We start from the raw sequence: 21,054 nt of genomic DNA, 5'->3' as shown, positions 1-21,054 counted from the left end.
CTTTGTTATGCAAAAAATAAGCAATATGAAGCAACAAATGTTCTCTGTTAAATACATATGAATTAATCTCTGTTATGAAATAAAATACGTATGTAGTAAGTAATACATATATTTGTGGGATTTGTTGATATGTGTTTATTTGTAGTTATATTTATAAGAACATATATGCAATAACCAAAAAAATATATATGCTGTTAGCAATATGTATATTTGTATTTTGCAGCTGCGTTTTCAAAAAAACAAATATTCATTTCACATCCGTTTGTAGAAATACATTTACATATTTGCATTTGACCTTTTTAAATTTATTGTAGAGTAATATCAGGTTGTACTTGCCATAGAGTATGTCTACACAGAGCATGACAAAGAAAAATATTTTATTATTTGCCTCAAGAAAAAAACATGTTTATGTCACGCATTTCAACTGGATGAGATACAATGTGCACATGCTTGTGCGGTCTTCGATAGCAAAAATTTCATGAAGGGACCATATTATTGTGATCTGTATAAGCCAAAAATAGTCTTGAAAACATATGATGTTCTAATCTATCCTTTACCACACAAAGATAACGAGATAATTCCAGATAGCATACTGTAATACCCCACATTTTTTTTAGTTCAGTTTTGCTCCTAGTGTGTGAAGTGTTTAATGTAAAGACTGTTCCTAGAAATCACTTAGAGCCAAGTTGAGCCAAGAACCTTAGATTCATCCAAAGTTTGGCATTTGATTCTACAAGGGTCAAATTTGAAAGTGTATAAATCTTGATGTATATAGAATTTTCCAACTCAAGACCCACCAAATATTAGATAATTGAGTCAGCTTTCCAACAATACCAATTTCGCCTCAATCCGATAACCGGGTGAGAAGTTATGACATTTTTTGTGTGAAGTAGTAGCTCACCGCGATTCATCTGCATCGCGATGATCCCCTAAATCACACTCGTCCCTTTCAGTAGCTCACCGCGATTAGCCAGTATTGTATCAAAAACCACAATGGAACAGGTACAACATCGCAGTGGAGTGCAAATTCACACTCATCCTTTTCCAATGATGCATCGTGATAGCACCGCGTCATGGTGGAGTGCAAATTCGCACTCATCGATTTTCCAGTGACGCAATGCAATAGCACTGTGTCACGCCAGGATGCAAAATCGGGATTACAGTTTCAATTTTAAATTTCAAAAGGGCATTTAAGTAAATTATTCCCACCCTAATTCGTGAAAATAGTATATTGAACCCTATTCCAAGCATATTACATCCTTTATTCACCAAATTTCTCTCTAAGATAACTCTAAAGCTTCAACCTTAAGACTAAGAAATCTAAAGTTTTACTATTCCTTTTTCAATATAACCAAGAATTTAAGTTTTCGGGTTCAAGAAATTCAAGAAGAAGCTTTAAGAACATTGTTAGGAATTCAAAGTTCAAGCTTTTCCATTCAAATAATCAAATAAAGTATGTGGGGCTATGAACAAGGGCACTCCTTTCGTCCTTGTGCCAAAACTAGATTTCTAAAGTTTAATTCACATGATTTGTAATTAGGGTTCATAACCAATTATCATTATTTGAAGATTCTGATATTGCAAGTGATATAAATGTTGAATTGTATCTCTATTTTGTATGTTTATGCATGTAACGTGATTATATATACATTAAGAATTGAATTTCACTGTTTTGACTAGAATTGTTACGAAATTTCAAGGTTTTTGATTATTGAACATAACTTAGTGAATATTTGACATGAGTTTGAAGCATAAGTTATTAGGCCCTAAGTTGAATATTAATATTTCAAGATGATTATGCTTTTAAGTACCCTATGATTAGTTTATATTTAGATTTTGAACAGAATTTGATCTTTTGATCCTCAGTTTAGATACGAATCCATATTACAGTTTTTATTTTACTTTAAAGTAATTAGATGCATAACAGGCTTTCATTGTAAACCCTTATGTTAGTTTTAAAGGCGAATTTCCTATAGAAAGAGCATACAGACTAAAGGCGCCTTAATCCGATAATCGGGTGAGAAATTATGGAATTTTTCATGTGAGGTAGTAGCTCACCATGATTATGTCGCGTCGCGATGATCCCCTAAATCACACTCGTCCCTTTTCAGTAGCTCACCGCGATTAGCTAATATCGCATCAGAAACCGTAATAGAACAGGTACCGCATCACAGTGGAGCGTAAATTCTCACTCGTCATTTTCCAATGATACATCGCGATAGCACCGCGTCACGATAGAGTGCAAATTCGCACTCGTCCATTTTCTAGTGATGCAATGCAATAGCACCATGTTATGCCAGGATGCAAAATCAGGATTACAGTTTTGATTTTAAATTTCAAAAGGGCATTTAAGTAAATTACCCTCGCCCTAATTCATGAAAACAGTAGATTTAACCCTATTATAAGCATATTACATCCTTTATTCATCAAATTTCTCTCTAAGAAAACCCTAAAGCTTCAACCTTAAGACCAAGATATCTAAAGTTCTACCATTCCTTTTTCAATATAACCAAGAATTCAAGTTTCCAGGTTCAAGAATTTCAAGAACATCATTAGGAATTCAAAGTTCAAGCTTTTGCATTCAAATAATCAAATAAAGTATGTGGATCTATGAACAAGGGCACTCCTTTCGTCCTTGTGCCAAAAATACATTTCTAAAGTTTAATTCACATGATTTGTAATTAGGGTTCATACCCAATTGTCATTATTTGAAGATTTTGATGTTGCAAGTGATTTAAATGTCGAATTACATCTCTATTTTGTATGTTTATGCTTGTAACGTGATTATATACACATTGAGAATTGAATTTCACCGTTTAGACTAGAATTGTTATGAAATTTCAAGGTTTTTTATTAGCGAACATAATTTAGTGAGGATTTGACATAAGTTTGAAGCATAAGTTATTAGGCCCTAAATTGAATATTAATATTTCATGAAGATTATGCTTTTAAGTACCCTATGATTAGTTTATATTCAGATTTTGAACAAGATCTGTTCTTTTGATCCTCAACTTAGATACGAATCCACATTACAGTTTTTATTTTACTTTAAAGTAATTAGATGCATAACAGGTTTTCATTGTTAACCTTTATGTTAGTTTTAAAGGCGGATTTCTATAGAATGAGCATACAGACTAAAGGGAGTAATATTTAGCCTCGAGTTAGGTATGTTCACATGCCCCAGAACTACAAGCCAACGTACAAATTTAGATTATTCCCATTTATATAAACGATAGATACAGATTGTACTAACTTAGCAGCAGGTTATACTCCTTGGCAAGAGTATGACACCTCTCCCCGACGGAAGGTTTTCCCCTCAGGGGAAATAGACGTTGGATACTATGATAGCTCACATAGTGTATGTCGGTTAGAAGAACCTACCTACAACTCTAAAAGTCTTTAAACTCTAAGTCCTAAAATAAAATTACAGAACAGATTTTAGAAACTAAGTTTAAAGGCTCACCATTTATTTAAGATATTGTTTTACATAAGATATTGGCTATGAGATCAAGATTTTGGTTTTCAGATGATTAAGGTGAGCCCTTTCCACTTAGTATACATGATTTAAAACTAGAATAAGAGTACAACTTTTATAACTAACTGATATAGGTCACTAGATTGATACAGTATGCTTTGTTGTTCACGATTTATGATTTTTAGCTTTCATCTATTCAAGACAATATGAGTCATTTCGACTTAGCATGTATTCTTTTTCAAGTTTATATAAACATTGAGATATTGTTTTACTTATACATTCACCCCCGCACGCTCAGTACATTCCAAAAGTACTGATCCATATATATGTCTATGTGTTATATTCCAAAAGTACTGATCCAAAAGTACTGAAAACTACATATGTATATATTGATATGTAACTGCATCAACATATATACATATAATGTAAAATACATATATGAAACAACATATGTATTTTTAACACAACATATGTATATTAAGAAATATTATATGTTTTTTTAATATGCAAGGTAAGGCTGCGTACGATACACCATTGTGGTGGGGCCCTTCCCCGGACACCGCACATAGCGTTAGCTTTAGTGCTCCGGGCTGCCCTTTTTTTTTACATTGTAAAATACATATGTGAAACAATATATATATATATATATATATATATATTTAAGACAACATATGTATTTTAGGTAACATTATATGTATTTTAATTAATATTACAACTCTATAAGAAAATACATAATAATAATAATCTACTTACAGAGTCTGTCCATGACTGATCAGAAAAACCCATTGTAGACACGTACTTTTGTCCCTTCCCATAATTATATTTTATCATTTTTTATCCCCGTCTTACCGCGCACCTGTAATGACTCAAAAACGGGTCCCGAGGTGTCATACGGTGCTTAAGGATACAAGTAGCCCCAAGCCAACCCTTTGAGCCATTTACTACCATTGCATGCTAATTTCAAGATCATTAGAACAAAATATCTGAACATCATCAACCAAGTCTAACTAAAATATGGATAAATACTGGGAATAACAAAATACGGAATATCTAGTAACTCTGACAATCTAGTCTGACAAGCCTCTACTACTAACCAGAGAGCCATTGGGACATGCCCCAACTGACCCATACTCAAAGGAACAAAAGTAACCAACTCATAATGAAACTGGAAGTCTGAACAACATGTCCTCGGAACATGAGAACTCACCACTGCAGAAGATGTAGATCAATGTGCTCGGGAATCACTGTTGAGTCTGGGACTAAGCACCTGAACCTACATTATAGGAAAAATGTAGCCCACATAAGAATATATGGGTCAGTACCATGGAATATTGTCTGAGTATATGGGGGTGTATGCAATTAAATAATAAGTATCACAAGTCTTTATGTAAAACATGCATGCTGACATAAATGACTCACCTAGCTTGAATTAAATCATCATAATTCATGAAAGAATAATACATGTAAACTAAAACACGTGAGTCATTATAATAAGTTCTCAATTAAATTTCTTCACGATCTCAAACTAATAGAGTAATCAAATCTTAAAGCAACTCTCTTTAGAATAAAACATTTCAATCTCTCGAAAATAAAAACTTTCTCAAAAATTCAAAGCTTTACAAAACATACATACTTATCTTAGATAGAGTAGGGACACACTTTGGGACTTTCTCATAACCGACATAAACCATGTGAGCTACATGGAGTCCAACGTCCTACCCACATTGGGGAGAGCTGTTCTATCCTTGCCATCGGAGTAGAACCTTAGTTTTTTCAGTGATCACTATCTCAGTCTCAGTCTCACAAATATCAATCAAATTCAGCCTCAGGCTCACATCCTACGGAGGCACGTAGTTCTAGGAAAGTACCATACTTCCCACTCGGTGCTAAATACTACTCCCAGACTTAGCTTAGAATTTTAAAAGACCATCCATCTTAAACAATTCAATACTTTGCATTGGGAGCCAATATGCTACCCCTTTTATCATAAATCAATCAAGTAGGGTGGATTTCTTTACTAACTTATGTTCAAAATCAACTCTTCCACGACCAAAAGGTCAAATCTTTCTACATCATTTCAAATCATTCAAATCTCAAGATGCTTATAACACATAATTTTCTCAAAAATACTAATCTCGAATAGAGTTCGAAGAGCCGAATATCAATATCACCATAAAACCTCTCAAGATTGATGCTTTATATCAAAAACATATATAAATCACTTTAAAATTTAAAAATTTCAGCTTTATGTGCAACAATATCAACATTCTCATGGAAAGAACATGGGGTATAACTTCATACTTCAAATTCATAAGAAAACATGTAAAATCATGTATCTTTGTAAAAAGAAAATCAACTATGGGCACAAGAACGAAAGAGTGTTCTTGTTGAAAAACCCCACATACCTCGAAATTAGAGCCTTAGAATGAACTCTCTACTCTAGAACTCTATTCGCGAAATTGTTATGTGCTTCTCGTAGCCCTCGAAATGGGGATTCCGAATATCCAAAAATTATTGAAAAGCAACGGTTAGTTTTTGAAATAATTGGAGCTTTAGGTTGAAACCCTAATGGTGATTCTTGAGGATTTTGATGATCAATAGGCTTATTTTGGTGTAATGAGGGAGAAATCCCGTGTTAAGGATGAAAAATGGAACGGAAATTACCATATTTGCCCTTAAGGAGACGAAAAATTGAAGCTGAAAACTGGGCACAATGGCGCTAAGTAGGGCAGCGCCTTGCTTCACCCTTGAAAATATCAGGGCAGCGCCTTGCTTAGAAACCGCTCTAAGCTGGGCGGCGCCCTCTTATAGCGTTTAGCTACTATTTTTAAAATCCAAACGTGCCCTTAAGTTCTAAAAATTCTGAAACTCACCCGACACGAACTCTTAACATAACCCATCGCAATGCAGTAAGAAAATTAAAAAATGAATGTCGTGAAGGTCGCTAAATAATTCGACGAAGTTAGGAGGCTCAAAATAAACTAAGTGTTTAACACTTAGCTAAAATTCTAAGTGTTAAGCTTAACATGACTCATCTCGAAGGCTTTTTCGACAAGAAAATTTATGAGGTCTTACATTATCTCCCCTTTGGGAACATTCGTCCTCGAATGACGCTAGATACGCTAAGAGTACAAAGGAAACAAAGGGTACACTGCTGAGGCAACTTGCTAAACTTGTCTCTACATCATTCTATCTTTTGGATACAACATAGAGTGTATAAACTTATGAAATAACAGCTGAACAACTACAACTTTGAATAGAAAAGGGATGATTTAAAGAATAATGGTACCTTTGGCTTGATCGGAGCTTGCGGAAAATAGGTGCGGGTACTTGGATCGCATATCCGCCTCGGTTTCCCAAGTTGTACCCTGAATAGATTGAATTCACCACAACACCTTGACCAAAGGAACTTCTTAGTTCCTTAGTCTTCGGTCTTGGTAATCAAGGATCTCAACGGGGGTCTTATCAAAGGAAATATTGTTCTGAACTTCAGCGCTCACAGAAGGATCTATTACCACGGAATCACCAATATGCTTTCTGAGCATAGAAACATGAAACACCGGATGAATAGCTGAAAATTCTGCATGCAACTCAACTTCGCAGGCTACATTCCCAACATGGTTAAGGACTCTGTAGGGGACAACATAATAAGGACTAAGCTTTCCTTTCTTTCCAAACCTCTTCACCCCTTTCATGAAAAAATTTTTCAAATACACCAAATCATTAACTTCAAACTCAAGGTCTCTTCTTCTCACATCCACATATTACTTTTAACGACTATGAGTTGTTTTCAATCTTTCTCTAATCAACTTGACTTTCTCTATATCCTCAAATAACAAATCAGGACCAATCACGGCCGCCTCACCCACCTCAAACCAACCTATGGGTGATCTACCTTTCTCCCATACAAAGCCTCAAACGGGGCCATCTGAATGCTAGAATGGTAACTGTTGTTACAAGCAAACTCCATCAGCAGTAAATGCTTATCCCAACTACCCTTGAAATCAAGTGTACACGCCCTCAACATGTCTTTCAAAGTTTGGATGGTCCTCTCAGCCTGACCATCTGTCTGCGGATGAAAGGCAGAACTTAAATGCACTTGGGTACCAAGACCCTTCTAAAATGATCTCTAAAACTGCGAAGTGAACTGAGTACCCCTATTTGAAATGATAGACTAGGGAACTCCATGCAATCTGACTAACTCCCGGATATACAACTTAGCATAGTCCTCAGCAGTACAAGATGTATACACAGGCAAGAAGTGCAAAGACTTAGTCAACCCATCAGCAATAACACAAATAGAATCATTATGGCATCGGGAAAGAGGTAAACCAGTCATAAAATCCATATTTATCTCTTTCCACTTCCAAGTGAGAATACTAAACTCCTGCATTTTACCACTAGGTCTTTGGTGCTCAACCTTAACTTGTTGGCAAGTTTCACACCTTGCCACAAACTCAGCTATGTCTTTCTTCATACCACTCCACCAATAGATTTCTCACAAGTCACGGTACATCTTGCAAGTGCCGAGATGTATGGAGTATCGCGCACCATGCGCTTCAGCCATGATTCTCTGCCTTAGATCATCAACATTCGGAATACACAATCCATCCTGCAATCTCAACACACCACATTCCCCTTGGGAGAAAACCTACACTTATTGGTCCTTAACTGACTCCTTCAGTCTGACCAAACCAGGATCCCTATCTTATTTCTTCTTCACTTTAGAAAGCAAAGAAGATTCAGAACTACTCTGAACTCCTATAGTCCCTTCAGCCGAATCAAACAGCCTAACTCCCAACCTAGCCAGACGATGCTCCTCACGAGCTAACTCCTTTTTGTCTTCCTCTACATGTGCCACTTACGAGTCCAAATTGTATAATATTTTGTTTCTCGTACTCTGTCAAATTCTAGTATAGTTTAAGATATCGTCCCACAGAGATTGGAAAATCTATGCTACAAACTTATGGTATTTTGTCTACTATTTGAGAATCAAATTGATGAAAAAAGGGTAATTTCTTAAGTTTAAAATAATAAAGTAGGTGAAGAAATTGTGCTTAAAAGATTGTCTTGGAGAGGGAGTTGGGGGTTGTTGAATTCACTTGGTATATTTATTATAATAAAATCCTTATTTTAGTAATTTCTACAAAATTGTAGAATAACTTTCTAGACTTGATTTATGTGTTTATGAGGAATAAAGATCCCTTGCGAGTAATCTTTAAATCAATAAACTTACTTGAGACAATCTCTCCGCGAGGATACAGATTGAAAGAAATATGATAAACACCCCTCAAATCAACAATGTTACTTGAGTCAATCCCTCCGCGAGGATACGAATTGAGACAAATAAGAGAGATTATTTAAATCTAAGAAATAGTTCGAAGTAATCCTTCCGTGAGGATAAGGATCAAAAGAAGCAATTTCAAAGATTTGAAATAACAAGTGACTAAAAGTTATTATTACTTATATTTTATAAAATACTTATAGAATTTTTAGTTTTCTTCCTAGTGGAAAGCACAACTTAATATAACTATAACTATAATACAAAATATCAAGTAACGCAAATTTTTAGTACAAGAATTTCAACACTAAGTATTTAGCTTTTAAATAAAATCAAGTCTTGAAATAACCAAAATAAGATTTATATTATAATACTATACCAAATTACTTCAACGCTCCCAACACAAAGAGATCACTCCATTATGTAAGTAAGAAAAAAATTAAATAGAAGAAACTAGATATGGAAAAGACTTGAAGAAATATTTATTACAAGAGACCAACACGTTATTTTTGCTAATTGTTGGATGCCTAGTGATCAAAGAAATACCTCTATTTATAGAAAATTATAATGTTGAACCAACGAATGCATTCTTTGAAGTGGTCATCATGACGATCAACTTATAACTCTTCTCACAACGTTCATTTCTTCACTTGACGGGTGTGAGAAGCTTTTGAAGTGGTCGTTGTGACGGTCAACTTGTAACTCTTCTCAAAACGCTCACTTGTTTCATTCCTTCATTTGACGAGTGTGAGAAACTTTTGAGGTTACACCCATGGAATTCTTTTATTTCTTTATTTCTTTTTTTGTATTCTTCTTGTACTCTTTTTCCTGTAGAATTCGTCAGAAAATATGCGAGGATCGAATATAATTATTCATATTTTATTTAAAAATATAATTTTTATATACTAAATTATATGAATAATTTATATTCATCAAATTCCCCCATACTTGAACTTTTGCTCGTCCTCGAGAAAAAAAAAGATTTTTAAAGGAAAAAAATTCATGATTTTTGTAGGATAGAAATTTTATGTAGAATAAATTTCTTTCTCAATTTAATTAATATTTCTAAATTCACCAAATGTTTACCTTATTTTGAATTTTGCTCTGATCAGTAAGAACTTGCTTTCTTCTTCTCTTCCATCCTTTAGAATTGATAGGTTTATGATTACTTATTCAGTGAGTATCACAGTTTTGTCCATAGGCTTGATTCTTATGTTTGTCTCCACTAATATAGATTCGACACTATTTTCTGAAATCATTTTAGGGCTTTTTAGGATTGTAATATTAGGCTTCAGGCTGGTAGGATAAGGATATTTTCATAGTGAATTTTTTTTTCAACTCGGGACAGTTTCTTTCTTTCATTCTCATTCCCCTTTTTTTTTTTTTTTTTTTTTTTCTTTCTCTTTTCTCTTTTTTTTTTTTTGGAAAAGACTTGAACTAAATTTTTTTTCATTTCTCTTTCCTTTGCCATTTCTCAAAGAAAATTATATTTCCAACTTATTTTTCCATCTATTAAACACTATCCATTTATAGTTGAAGTGAATATATGTATATATTTGAACTTACATATATTTTCTGAGAATTAGAGTGTTAGTAAAAAAAAAGATTAGGGCTCAAAATAAGGGTTCTAAAAAGGAAAAATATGTGGGCGTGGATAAAAATAGAGGTTAAAATTTGGTATCAAAGAAGGCCTAATATTATTTTTCAGAAATAAGTATCGTCTATTAGTTCGCCTAGAGAAACATTAAGATCAAGTTCTAGCCAAATTTGTTGATTCTTCCTGTTTAGTGATCATAACTCTTCTTAGTTCACAAGATTTCTGAGTTGAAGATGCTTGCTTTTTCCTTCACAAAATCAAAAATCAAAAATTATGAAAATGCTATAGTGAAAATAGAAAAAAATAATCTTGACCATAATGTAAAAAATTTATTTTGTTAATTTAAAACCTACAATGCAATCATGTTTAAAGAGAATAAAAAAAAATATTTTTGGCTTTCAAATTTACAACTGTAGAAGAAAGCTTGAAAAAAACTGCAGTCATAAGTATATATGTATTATATATATATATATATATATGTATATATTATATTCCCCAGCGTCGATGTGATTGTTGCTTCTATGGAACTTCAATGTACCGGAGCATATAACAGGAGTATACGAGAGGTAGTATCTTAGCTTGTGGTTGCTTACCTGAGCTAATAATTATCATGCACAATTAATTGGTTAATCAACCAGTTACTTAGGCATATCGATCATCATGGAGTTACTCATGTGTAGGTGACTCTGTTTTTGTAGAGGCCTTCATGAGATGTTCTGGTTGTACAATAACCTGGATATTCCAAGTCAATTGATTAAACAATTAATTGACGTTAATTTATACAGAACTTATAAGGCTCCACTGCTTCACCCTCAATGGCTACGGGCAGAAATAGTAGTTCTGAGTTTAATGTCATCACCTCGACTTATTCATTGCTTGATTCATTATTAAATCAGTGTCACTGACGGTTGTTTATCAAACCGTCCTTCAAGATATAATTTTGGCCTATGACCATTTACCTTAAACTTATCTCTGCCTTTGATATGTTGTATTTCAATAGCTCCATAAAAAGTGATATTTGTAACACAGTAGGGACCACTCTATCTAGATTTTAGTTTTCCAAGAAATAATCTAAGCCTGCTACTGTAAAGAAGTTCCAAGCCTCCAATCTTAAAACTCTTTGATCTAATCAAATTGTCATGCCATTTTTTTGTTTTTTCTTTAAAAATTTGGGTATTTTCATAGGCTTCTAACCTCAGTTATTCTAATTCATTGACTTGGAGAAATCTATTTTTTCCAGCAGAGGTTAATTCAAAATTCAGTGTTTTCAACGCCCAAAAAGCTTTGTGCTCTAATTTAACTGGTAAATGAAAAGATTTTCCAAAGACTAATTTATATGGAGATATGCCAATTGGTGTTTTAAAGGCCGTTTGGTATGCCCATAGAACATCATCTAATTTTAAGACCCAATCTTTTCTCGAAATTCCAACCATCTTTTTTAGTATTCTTTTTATTTCACGATTGGTAACTTCTACTTGTCCTTGAGTTTGAGCATGATATGGTGTTCCTGTTTTGTGAGTCACACCATATTTCGATAGCAAAGATGAAATTTTTTTATTAATGAAATGAGTCCCTTGATAGCTAATGATGACTCGTGGTGTGCCAAATCTAGTAAAAATATTTTTTCTAAGAAAATTACACACAGTACGAGCATCATTTTTTTGTGTGGGAATTGCTTTTACCCACCTTGATGCATAATCCACTGCCACAAGAATGTATGTATAAGAGTGAGAAGAAGGAAAAGGACCCATAAAATCTATTCCCCAAACATAAAAGATTTCACATATATATATTGATTGTAATGGCATCTCATATCTCTTTGTCATATTACCTGTTCTCTGACATTGATCACACTTTGCGACATATGCTCGAGCGTCCTTAAGAATGGTTGGCTAGAAAAATCCAGCTTCTAAAATTTTAAAGGCGGTTCGATTGGCTGCATAATGTCCTCCAATTGATCCACCATGATAGTGATAAAGTATCTTGTCCATATCCTCCTCAAGTACACATCATCTGATGATAGAATCCGCACAATTTTTAAACAATTAAGGTTCGTCCCACAAGTAACATTTAGCATCATTATAAGCTTTTTTCTGTTGGTAAGTAAGATCTTGGGGTATCCACTTTCCAGCCAAGTAATTTGCAATATCTGCAAACCAGGGTGGCTGAACTACAACTGAGAAAATGTGTTCATCAGGAAATTCTTCCTTTATTTCTGTAAGCTCCAGAGGGGGTTTCTCTAATCTAGACAAATAATCAGCTACTTGATTTTCTGTTCCTTTTTTGTCTTTAATTTCAAGGTCAAATTCCTGCAGAAGTAAAATCCATCTTAATAATCTAGGTCAAGCATCTTTCTTTGCAAAGAGGTATTTTAAAGCTGCATGGTCAATGAAAACAATAACCTTGGCTCCTATTAAATAAGAACGAAACTTATCAAATGCAAATACTACTGCTAATAGTTCTTTTTCTGTTGTTGCGTATTTCTGCTAAGCCTCATTCAAAGTCCTACTAGCATAATAAATGGGATGAAAAATCTTATCCTTTCTCTGCCCTAAAACAACACCTATAGCTTTATCACTAGTATCACACATAATCCCAAAAGGTCGATTCCAATCAGGAAAGACAACTATTGGAGCGTTGAATAATCTATTCTTGAGTGTTTCAAAAGCCTTTAAACAATTACTTGAAAATTCAAAATTAACATCTTTCATCAGAAGGTTAGTCAGAGGTTTTGAGATTTCTGAAAAGTCTTTAATGAACCGTCTGTAAAAACCTGCATGTCCTAGAAAACTTCTAATGCCTTTAACAGTTGTGGGAGGGGGTAATCCTGCTATAATATCAATTTTAGCCTTATCAACTTCTATCCCTTTAGCAATGATTTTATGTCCTAAAACAATTCCTTCTGTAACCGTAAAATGACATTTCTCCCAATTAAGGATCAAGTTTGTCTCCTCACATCTCTTAAGAACTAAGGTCAAGTGATAAATACAATCTTCAAATAATTTTCCAAAAAGTGTAAAGTCATCCATAAAAATCTCTAGGAATTTTTCGGTCATGTCTGAGAAAATTGCTGACATACATCGCTGAAATGTGGCAGGTGCATTACACAAACCAAATGGCATTCTCCTATAGACATATGTTCCATGAGGGCATGTGAAAGTTTTCTTATCCTGATCTTCAGGTGCAATTGGTATTTGGTTATACCCTGAATATCCATCAAGAAAACAGTAAAAATCATATCCTGCTACCCTTTCTAACATTTGGTCAATAAATAGTAAAGGAAAATGATCTTTTCTGGTGGCATCATTGAGACGTCTGTAATCAATACTTACTCTCAATCCTGTGACCGTTATAGTTGGTATAAGATCATTATTTTTATTTTTTTGAGCTGTCATACCTCTCTTTTTTGGTGCTACCTGAACAGGACTTACCCATGGACTATCAGAAATAGGATAGATAATACCTGCTGCTAAAAGTTTTATTATCTCCTTTTTTACCACTTCTTTTATCGCAGGATTTAATCTCCTTTGTTGTTGTACTATTGGTTTGTAGTTATCCTCCATGAGAATTTTGTGTGGACAAATAGCCGGATTAATTCCTTTGATATCTGCCACCGTCTATCCTATGACTCCTATGTGTGCTCGTAGTACCTCAATCAATTTATGTTCCTGTATAGCAGTCAAAGAAGATGAAATAATTACTAGAAATAGTTCAAGCTCAAGATAGGCATATTTTAAATGGGAAGGGAGTATTTTGAGTTCAAATTTTTGTTGAACTCCTTCTGATTGCATTTCCTCATCCTTATAATCATTTTCCTCGCTTTTGATGGGTGGATCATCATCTTGTGGTGTGTCAGAATTAAGCAAACATCTTTCCATGGAATCTAGAGTTAATTTGTCATCTTGAAATTCATCTGCAAGATCTTCAATCATATCAATTGAAAAGCATGAAGATGAAATCTCATCTCCTGAAAATCTTAACATTTTTTGCATATCAAAAATAACTCTTTCTTCATCTACTCTCAAAATCAGTTGTCCTTGATAGACATCTATAATTGCTCTTCCCGTCGCAAGAAATGGTCTACCCAGAATTATTGGTTTATCAGGACATTCTTGCATTTCAAGTACTATAAAATCTACAGGAAAAATAAGTTCATCTACTTTCACAAGAACATTCTCAATTATTCCTTTAGGTTTTTTAGTACTTTGATCTGCAAACTGAAGAGAAACACTTGTGTTTTTTATTTCACCAAGATCTAATTTTCTAAAAATAGAAAATGACATTAAATTTATTGAAGCTACAGAATCACAAAGTGCTTTTTCAAAATATACCCCTCCCAAAGTGCATGGAATTGTAAAACTACCTGGATCACCAAGCTTTTGTGGTAGCTTATTTTGAAGTATAGCACTACATTTTTCAGTAAGTACTACCACAGAAGTTTCTTCTAATTTTCTTTTACTTGACAAAATTTCTTTTAAGAACTTGTCGTATGAAGGCATCTGCAAAAGAGCATCAGTGAAAGGAATATTTATATGAATTGCTTTAAAATATTCAAAAATTTAGCAAATTGCTTGTCAAGCTTCTCTCTTTTCATTTTTTGAGGAAAAGGAATTGTCATAGGGGTAGAAGTCATTTCTTTACTATTCTTCTCTTCAATTATTATTTCTTTTTCTTTTAATGGTTTTATGGGTATTTCCACATCTTTATCTTTACTTACCTATTGCTTTGACAGATCCTTTTCTTGAATATCTGCATAAGGTTCATCAAGATTCTTACCTGACCGTAAAGCAATGGCTTTAAGGTGCTCTTTCGGATTTTTCTCTGTATTGCTTGGTAAGGGGCCTTGAATCTTTTCTGACACAAGAGTTACCAACTGACTTAATTAAGTTTCTAAATTTTTAAAAGCTCTATTTTTACTTTCAATTTTTTCATCTGTATCTTTGATGTGTTTATACAATACGTCATCAATATTTGGATGGCTTGTGAGGGTCTTTGTTGATAAGAAGCTGTTTGTTGATATGATTTGAAATTTGATGTTCCACAATTTTGATTCTGAAATCCAGGTGGACCTTGTACTGAATGTTTTTGAAAGCTTTGAGGATTTTCAACACCCTTAGGATTGCTCCATTAAAAGCCTGGATGTTTCTGTACCAAGGGGCTACCAAAAGAGTATGACTTATATCCAAGGACATTAACATGTTCATCCTTCTAATTTGTTGCTTGACATTCATGGTTCAGATGATTTCCTCCACACATGTCACAAGCCTCGACTTGAACTGACTGGTGCGCATTTACCTAAAAAGATTCAAACTTTTGTGCCAAAGAAGCAATCTGTTGTGTTAGTGTATTTAAAGCATCTTCTTGATTTACCGTAGCAGCCTTTTTAATGATGATGCGATCTGATGGCCATTGAATAGCATTTTTTGATATTTCATTCATTATTTGCAGTGCTTCCTCTGTTGTTTTACCCATGATGGATCCTCCTGCAGCTGCATCTATTATATTTCTAGAAGAAGGCTTTAGTCCATGATAAAAAATATACAATTGCATATGTTCAGGTATGCCATGATGTGGACATTTTCTTAACATGCTTTTAATCTTTCCCAAGCCTAACAAACTGATTCAGTTTCAGTTTGCAAGAAATTTGAAATTTCTTGTCTTAACTTTGTGGTTTTAGCTGGAAAAAAATATTTATTTAAAAATTTCTATGTCATCTGATCCCATGTGGTAATAGACCCTTGAGGTAAACTTCGCAACCAAGTTTTTGCATCTCCTTTAAAGAAAAAGGAAATAGCCTTAACTTAATTGCTTCAGGAGAGACTCCATTATATTTAGCAGTTTCAACTAATTCTAAGAAATCAATCAAATGACTATGTGGATCTTCAGTTGGATCACCAGAAAAAGTACATGATTGTTGAATTGTTTGAATTAATCCAATCCTGATTTCAAACAGTCCTGATTTCAAACTTATTGACTGTTACTGGCGGTCTGCGGACACTAGATTCACAATTGAAGTGTTCTGGTCTAGCATAATCCCTCAAAATTCTATTTACGGGTCTAGGCGCCACTTCATCAAATTGATCATCTAGAGCAAGTGGTGGAGTTTTTGGTTGATTAATTTCATCATCCGGTCGGTGTTCCATTCTGCTAAAGTCTTGAGAAGTTGATGTTTATTCTTTCCTACGCCAATGAATTGTTCTTTCAATTTCTGGATCGTAACTAGCTAAATCTTTTATAGAGGAGCGGGTCATAAACTACCTGAAACTTATAAAGTAGAGAAATAAGTTCAATAAAAGTAAATAAAGCAAGACGAGAACTAGATTAGCGAGAATAATAATAAAAAGAAAAGTAAGCTCTCAAAGTAGTATCAAAACACTTAGTCTGAAGTAGATGTATGTCAATCCCCGGCAAGGCGCCAAAAATTTGACGAGTCCAAATTGTATAATATTTTGTTTCTCGTACTCTGTCAAATTCTAGTATAGTTTGAGATATCGTCCCATAGAGATTGAAAAATCTATGCTACAAACTTATGGTATTTTGTCCACTATTTGAGAATCAAATTGATGAAAAGAGGGTAATTTTTTAAGTTTAAAATAATAAAGTAGGTGAAGAAATTGTGCTTAAAAGATTGTCTTGGAGAGGGAGTTGGGGGTTGTTGAATTCACTTGGTATGTTTATTATAATAAAATCCTTATTTTAGTAATTTCTACAAAATTGTAGAATAACTTTCTAGACTTGATTTATGTGTTTATGAGTAATAAAGACCCCTTGCGAGTAATCTTTAAATCAATAAAATTACTTGAGACAATCTCTCCGCGAGGATACAGATTGAAAGAAATATGATAAAGACCCCTCAAATCAACAATGTTACTTGAGTCAATCCCTCCGCGAGGATACGAATTGAGACAAATAAGAGAGAGATTATTTAAATCTAAGAAATAGTTCGAAGTAATCCTTCCGTGAAGATAAGGATCAAAAGAAGCAATTTCAAAGATTAGAAATAACAAGTGACTAAAGTTATTATTACTTATACTTTATAAAATACTTATAGTATGTTTAGTTTTCTTCCTTGTGGGAAGCACAACTTAATATAACTATAAATATAATACAAAATATCAAGTAACGCAAATTTTTAGTACAAGAATTTCAACACTAAGTATTTAGCTTTTAAATAAAATCAAGTCTTGAAATAACCAAAATAAGATTTATATTATAATACTATACCAAATTACTTCAACGCTCCCAACACAAAGAGATCACTCCATTATGTAAGTAAAAAAAAAATTAAATGGAAGAAACTAGATATGGAAAAGACTTGAAGAAATATTTATTACAAGAGACCAACACTTTATTTTTGCTAATTGTTGGATGCCTAATGATCATAGAAGTGCCTCTATTTATAGAAAATTATAATGTTGAACCAACGAATGCATTCTTTGAAGTGGTCGTCATGACGGTCAACTTATAACTCTTCTCACAACGTTTATTTCTTCACTTGACGGGTGTGAGAAGTTTTTGAAGTGGTCGTTGTGACGGTCAACTTGTAACTCTTCTCAAAACGCTCACTTGTTTCATTCCTTCATTTGACGAGTGTGTTAAACTTTTGAGGTTACACCCAGGGAATTCTTTTATTTCTTTATTTCTTCTTTTGTATTCTTCTTGTACTCTTTTTCATGTAGAATTCGTCAGAAAATATGCGAGGATCGAATATAATTATTCATATTTTATTTAAAAATATAATTTTTATATACTAAATTATATGAATAATTAATATTCATCAGCCACACTACCTATGGACAACTTGCTAAGGGCATCTGCCACCACATTGGCCTTACCCAGGTGATACAGTACATTCATGTCGTAGTCCTTTAACAACTCTAACCACCGTCTCTGTCTAAGATTCAACTCCCTCTGGGTAAACACATATTGCAGACTCTTGTGATCCGTAAACACGTCAACATGGACACCACACAAATAGTGTCTCCAAATTTTCAGAGCAAACACAATAGCAGCTAACTCAAGATCATGGGTTAGGTAGTTCTTTTCATGCGGCTTCAACTGTCTAGAGGCATAGGCTATAACCTTACCCCTTTGCATTAGCACACAACCCAAACCAACTCTAGAAGCATCACAATACACCACAAAACCATCACTACCATCAGGCAAAGTCAAAACAGGGGCTGAGGTAAGTCGAGTCTACAACTCCTGAAAACTTTTCTCATAAGAATCCGACCAAAGGAACTTAACCTTCTTTTGAGTCAACCAGGTCATGGGAGACGCAATGGAAGAAAAACCCTCAACTAAACGGCGGTAATAGCCAGCTAGACCCAATAAACTCCTAATATCAGATGGAGAGATAGGTCTAGGCTAGTTTCTAACAGCTTCTGTCTTTTGGGGATCAACTCTAATACCTTCGAAAAAGATAACATGGCCCATAAAAGTAACTGAACTTAGCCAAAACTCACACTTGCTAAACTTGGCGAATAATAGGTGGTTTCTAAGAGTTTGCAAGACAATTCGGAGATGGTTTGTATGGTCATTCTTATTTCGGGAATACATAAGAATGTCATCTATGAACACAATGACAAACATATCAAGGTATTGCTTGAAAACTCAATTCATGAGGTCTATGAATGTAGCTGGGGCATTAGTTAACCCGAAGGACATAACATAAAACTCAAAATGACCATAACGAGTTCGAAAGGCTGTCTTCGGGATGTCACACTCCCTAACTTTGAGTTGATGATAGCCGAATCGAAGATCTATCTTTGAGAAGTAACTCGCACTTTTCAATAGGTCGAATAGGTCATCGATTCTCAAAAAAGGATACTTATTTTTAACAGTGATCTTATTAAGCTGACGATAGTCAATACACATATGCAAAGAACCATCTTTCTTTCACACGAATAGGACAGTGCACCCTAAGGAGATACATTGGACCTTATGAAACTTTTGTCTAACAGATCCTTGAGTTGCTCCTTCAACTCCTTAAGTCTGCAGGTGCCATACGGTAGGGAGGAATGAAAATAGGCTGGGTGTCGGGAAGGAAATCATATAACGCCCCAAAAATGGGTCCTGAGGAGTCACACGATTCTTAAGGCTACAAGTAGCCCCAAGCTAACCCTTTGAGCCATTTTTCTACCATTCAACACTTATCATTAAGATCATTATAATCAAAACATCTTAACATCCTCCATAATATCATACTGCAATACGAATAAAATACGGAAAGTAACAAAATACGACATCTCTGACAAATCAGATCAATCTAACCATCGAGTTTGACAAGCCTCTACTAAACTGTATACCAATGAGCCATTGGGACAGACCCCAACTGACCTGAACTCAGGAAATAAACTAAACAACTCAAAGTAAATGGGAAATATGAATAACTAGTCCTCGGACCATGAGGACTCACCACTGCAGATGATGTAGATCAACGTGCTAGGACAATCTCGGTCAAACTTGGGAATGAGCACCTGAACCTACATTATAGGGAAAATGTACCCCACATACGAATACGTGGGTCAGTACCATGGAATATGGACCGAGTATATGGGGGTGTATGCAAGTTTCATAAAAATCAGATATCATAAGTATTCATAAGAAATATGCATGCTATAACAAGTGACACACGTAGCTCGAATAAAATCATCATAAGTATGGATGAGAAATATATGTAAAGCAAAACACGTTAGTCATCATGTAAGTTCTCAATTTGCTTTCATCTCATTTTCAAATCATCAATGTAATCAGATCTCATAACAATTCTCTTTAGAATATATATGCATTATATCTTTCGAAAACAATAACTTTCACAACTCAAACTTCCAAGCAATTATATTTTCATCTCAGATATAAGAATACACACACACTGGGAGTCTTTTACAACCAACATAAGCCATGTGAGCTACATGGAGTCCAACGTCCAACCCACGTTGGGGAGAGCTGTCCTATCCTTGCCATCGGAGTAGGACCTTAATCTTTTATTCACTAGTGATCACTATATCAATCAGCCTTAGGCTCACATCCTATGGGGGTACGTAGTTCTGGGGAAGTACCAAAACAGTTATACCTCCCACTCGGTGCTAAAGACTACTCCCGGACTTAGCTCAGATCTTTTCAAAGAAAATCCACAATAAAACAATTCAACAATTCACAACGGGAGCCATCATGCTACCCCTTTTTCATAATCTATCAAAATATGGATTTCTTTTCTCATTCGAGTTCAAAAATAACTCTTTCAAGACCAAAAGGTCAAATCATTCTAATCTCAATGTGTGTATAACACATTACTTCACAAAAATCATAATCTCAAATAGGGTTCAAAACCCATATATCAATACTTGAGCAAAACATTTCAAGATTCACACTTTACGTAGCAAACATGCATAACTCATATGAAAATATGGAAATTCGGCTTTAAACATGTTATTAACATCAAAGCTCATGGAATTTATCTTCAAGACATCTAAAAATATCATAGTTTCTTGAACAAGAATATATAATATAAGTTTCTATCTCAAATTCATAATAAAACATGTAAAATCATGTATCTTCGTAAAATAATACAAATTTTGAGCACAGGAACGAAAGGGTGTTCTTGTTGAAATCCTCACATACCTCAAACTTGAAGCTTAGAATGACTCTTCAAACAATGTAGTGATTTTTGCGAACTTTTGGGTTCCCCACGTAGCCTTC

At 34.2% G+C, this 21,054-nt stretch overlaps 1 non-coding gene and 1 pseudogene across 1 annotated transcript; one reads left to right on the top strand and one right to left on the bottom strand.

Moving 5' to 3' along the window:
* Positions 1-12,398: 12,398 nt before the first annotated feature.
* On the bottom strand, positions 12,399-16,496 carry LOC124886663 (annotated as a pseudogene).
* On the top strand, positions 15,914-16,019 carry LOC124886817. Its single transcript, XR_007044224.1, has one exon. It is a non-coding gene; the product is annotated as a small nucleolar RNA R71 (small nucleolar RNA).
* Positions 16,497-21,054: the final 4,558 nt, after the last annotated feature.

The sequence above is a fragment of the Capsicum annuum genome, chromosome 8 (assembly GCF_002878395.1).
Source record: "Capsicum annuum cultivar UCD-10X-F1 chromosome 8, UCD10Xv1.1, whole genome shotgun sequence".
Taxonomy (NCBI): Eukaryota; Viridiplantae; Streptophyta; class Magnoliopsida; order Solanales; family Solanaceae; genus Capsicum; species Capsicum annuum.
This window is presented reverse-complemented; position numbering and strand designations above follow the sequence as displayed.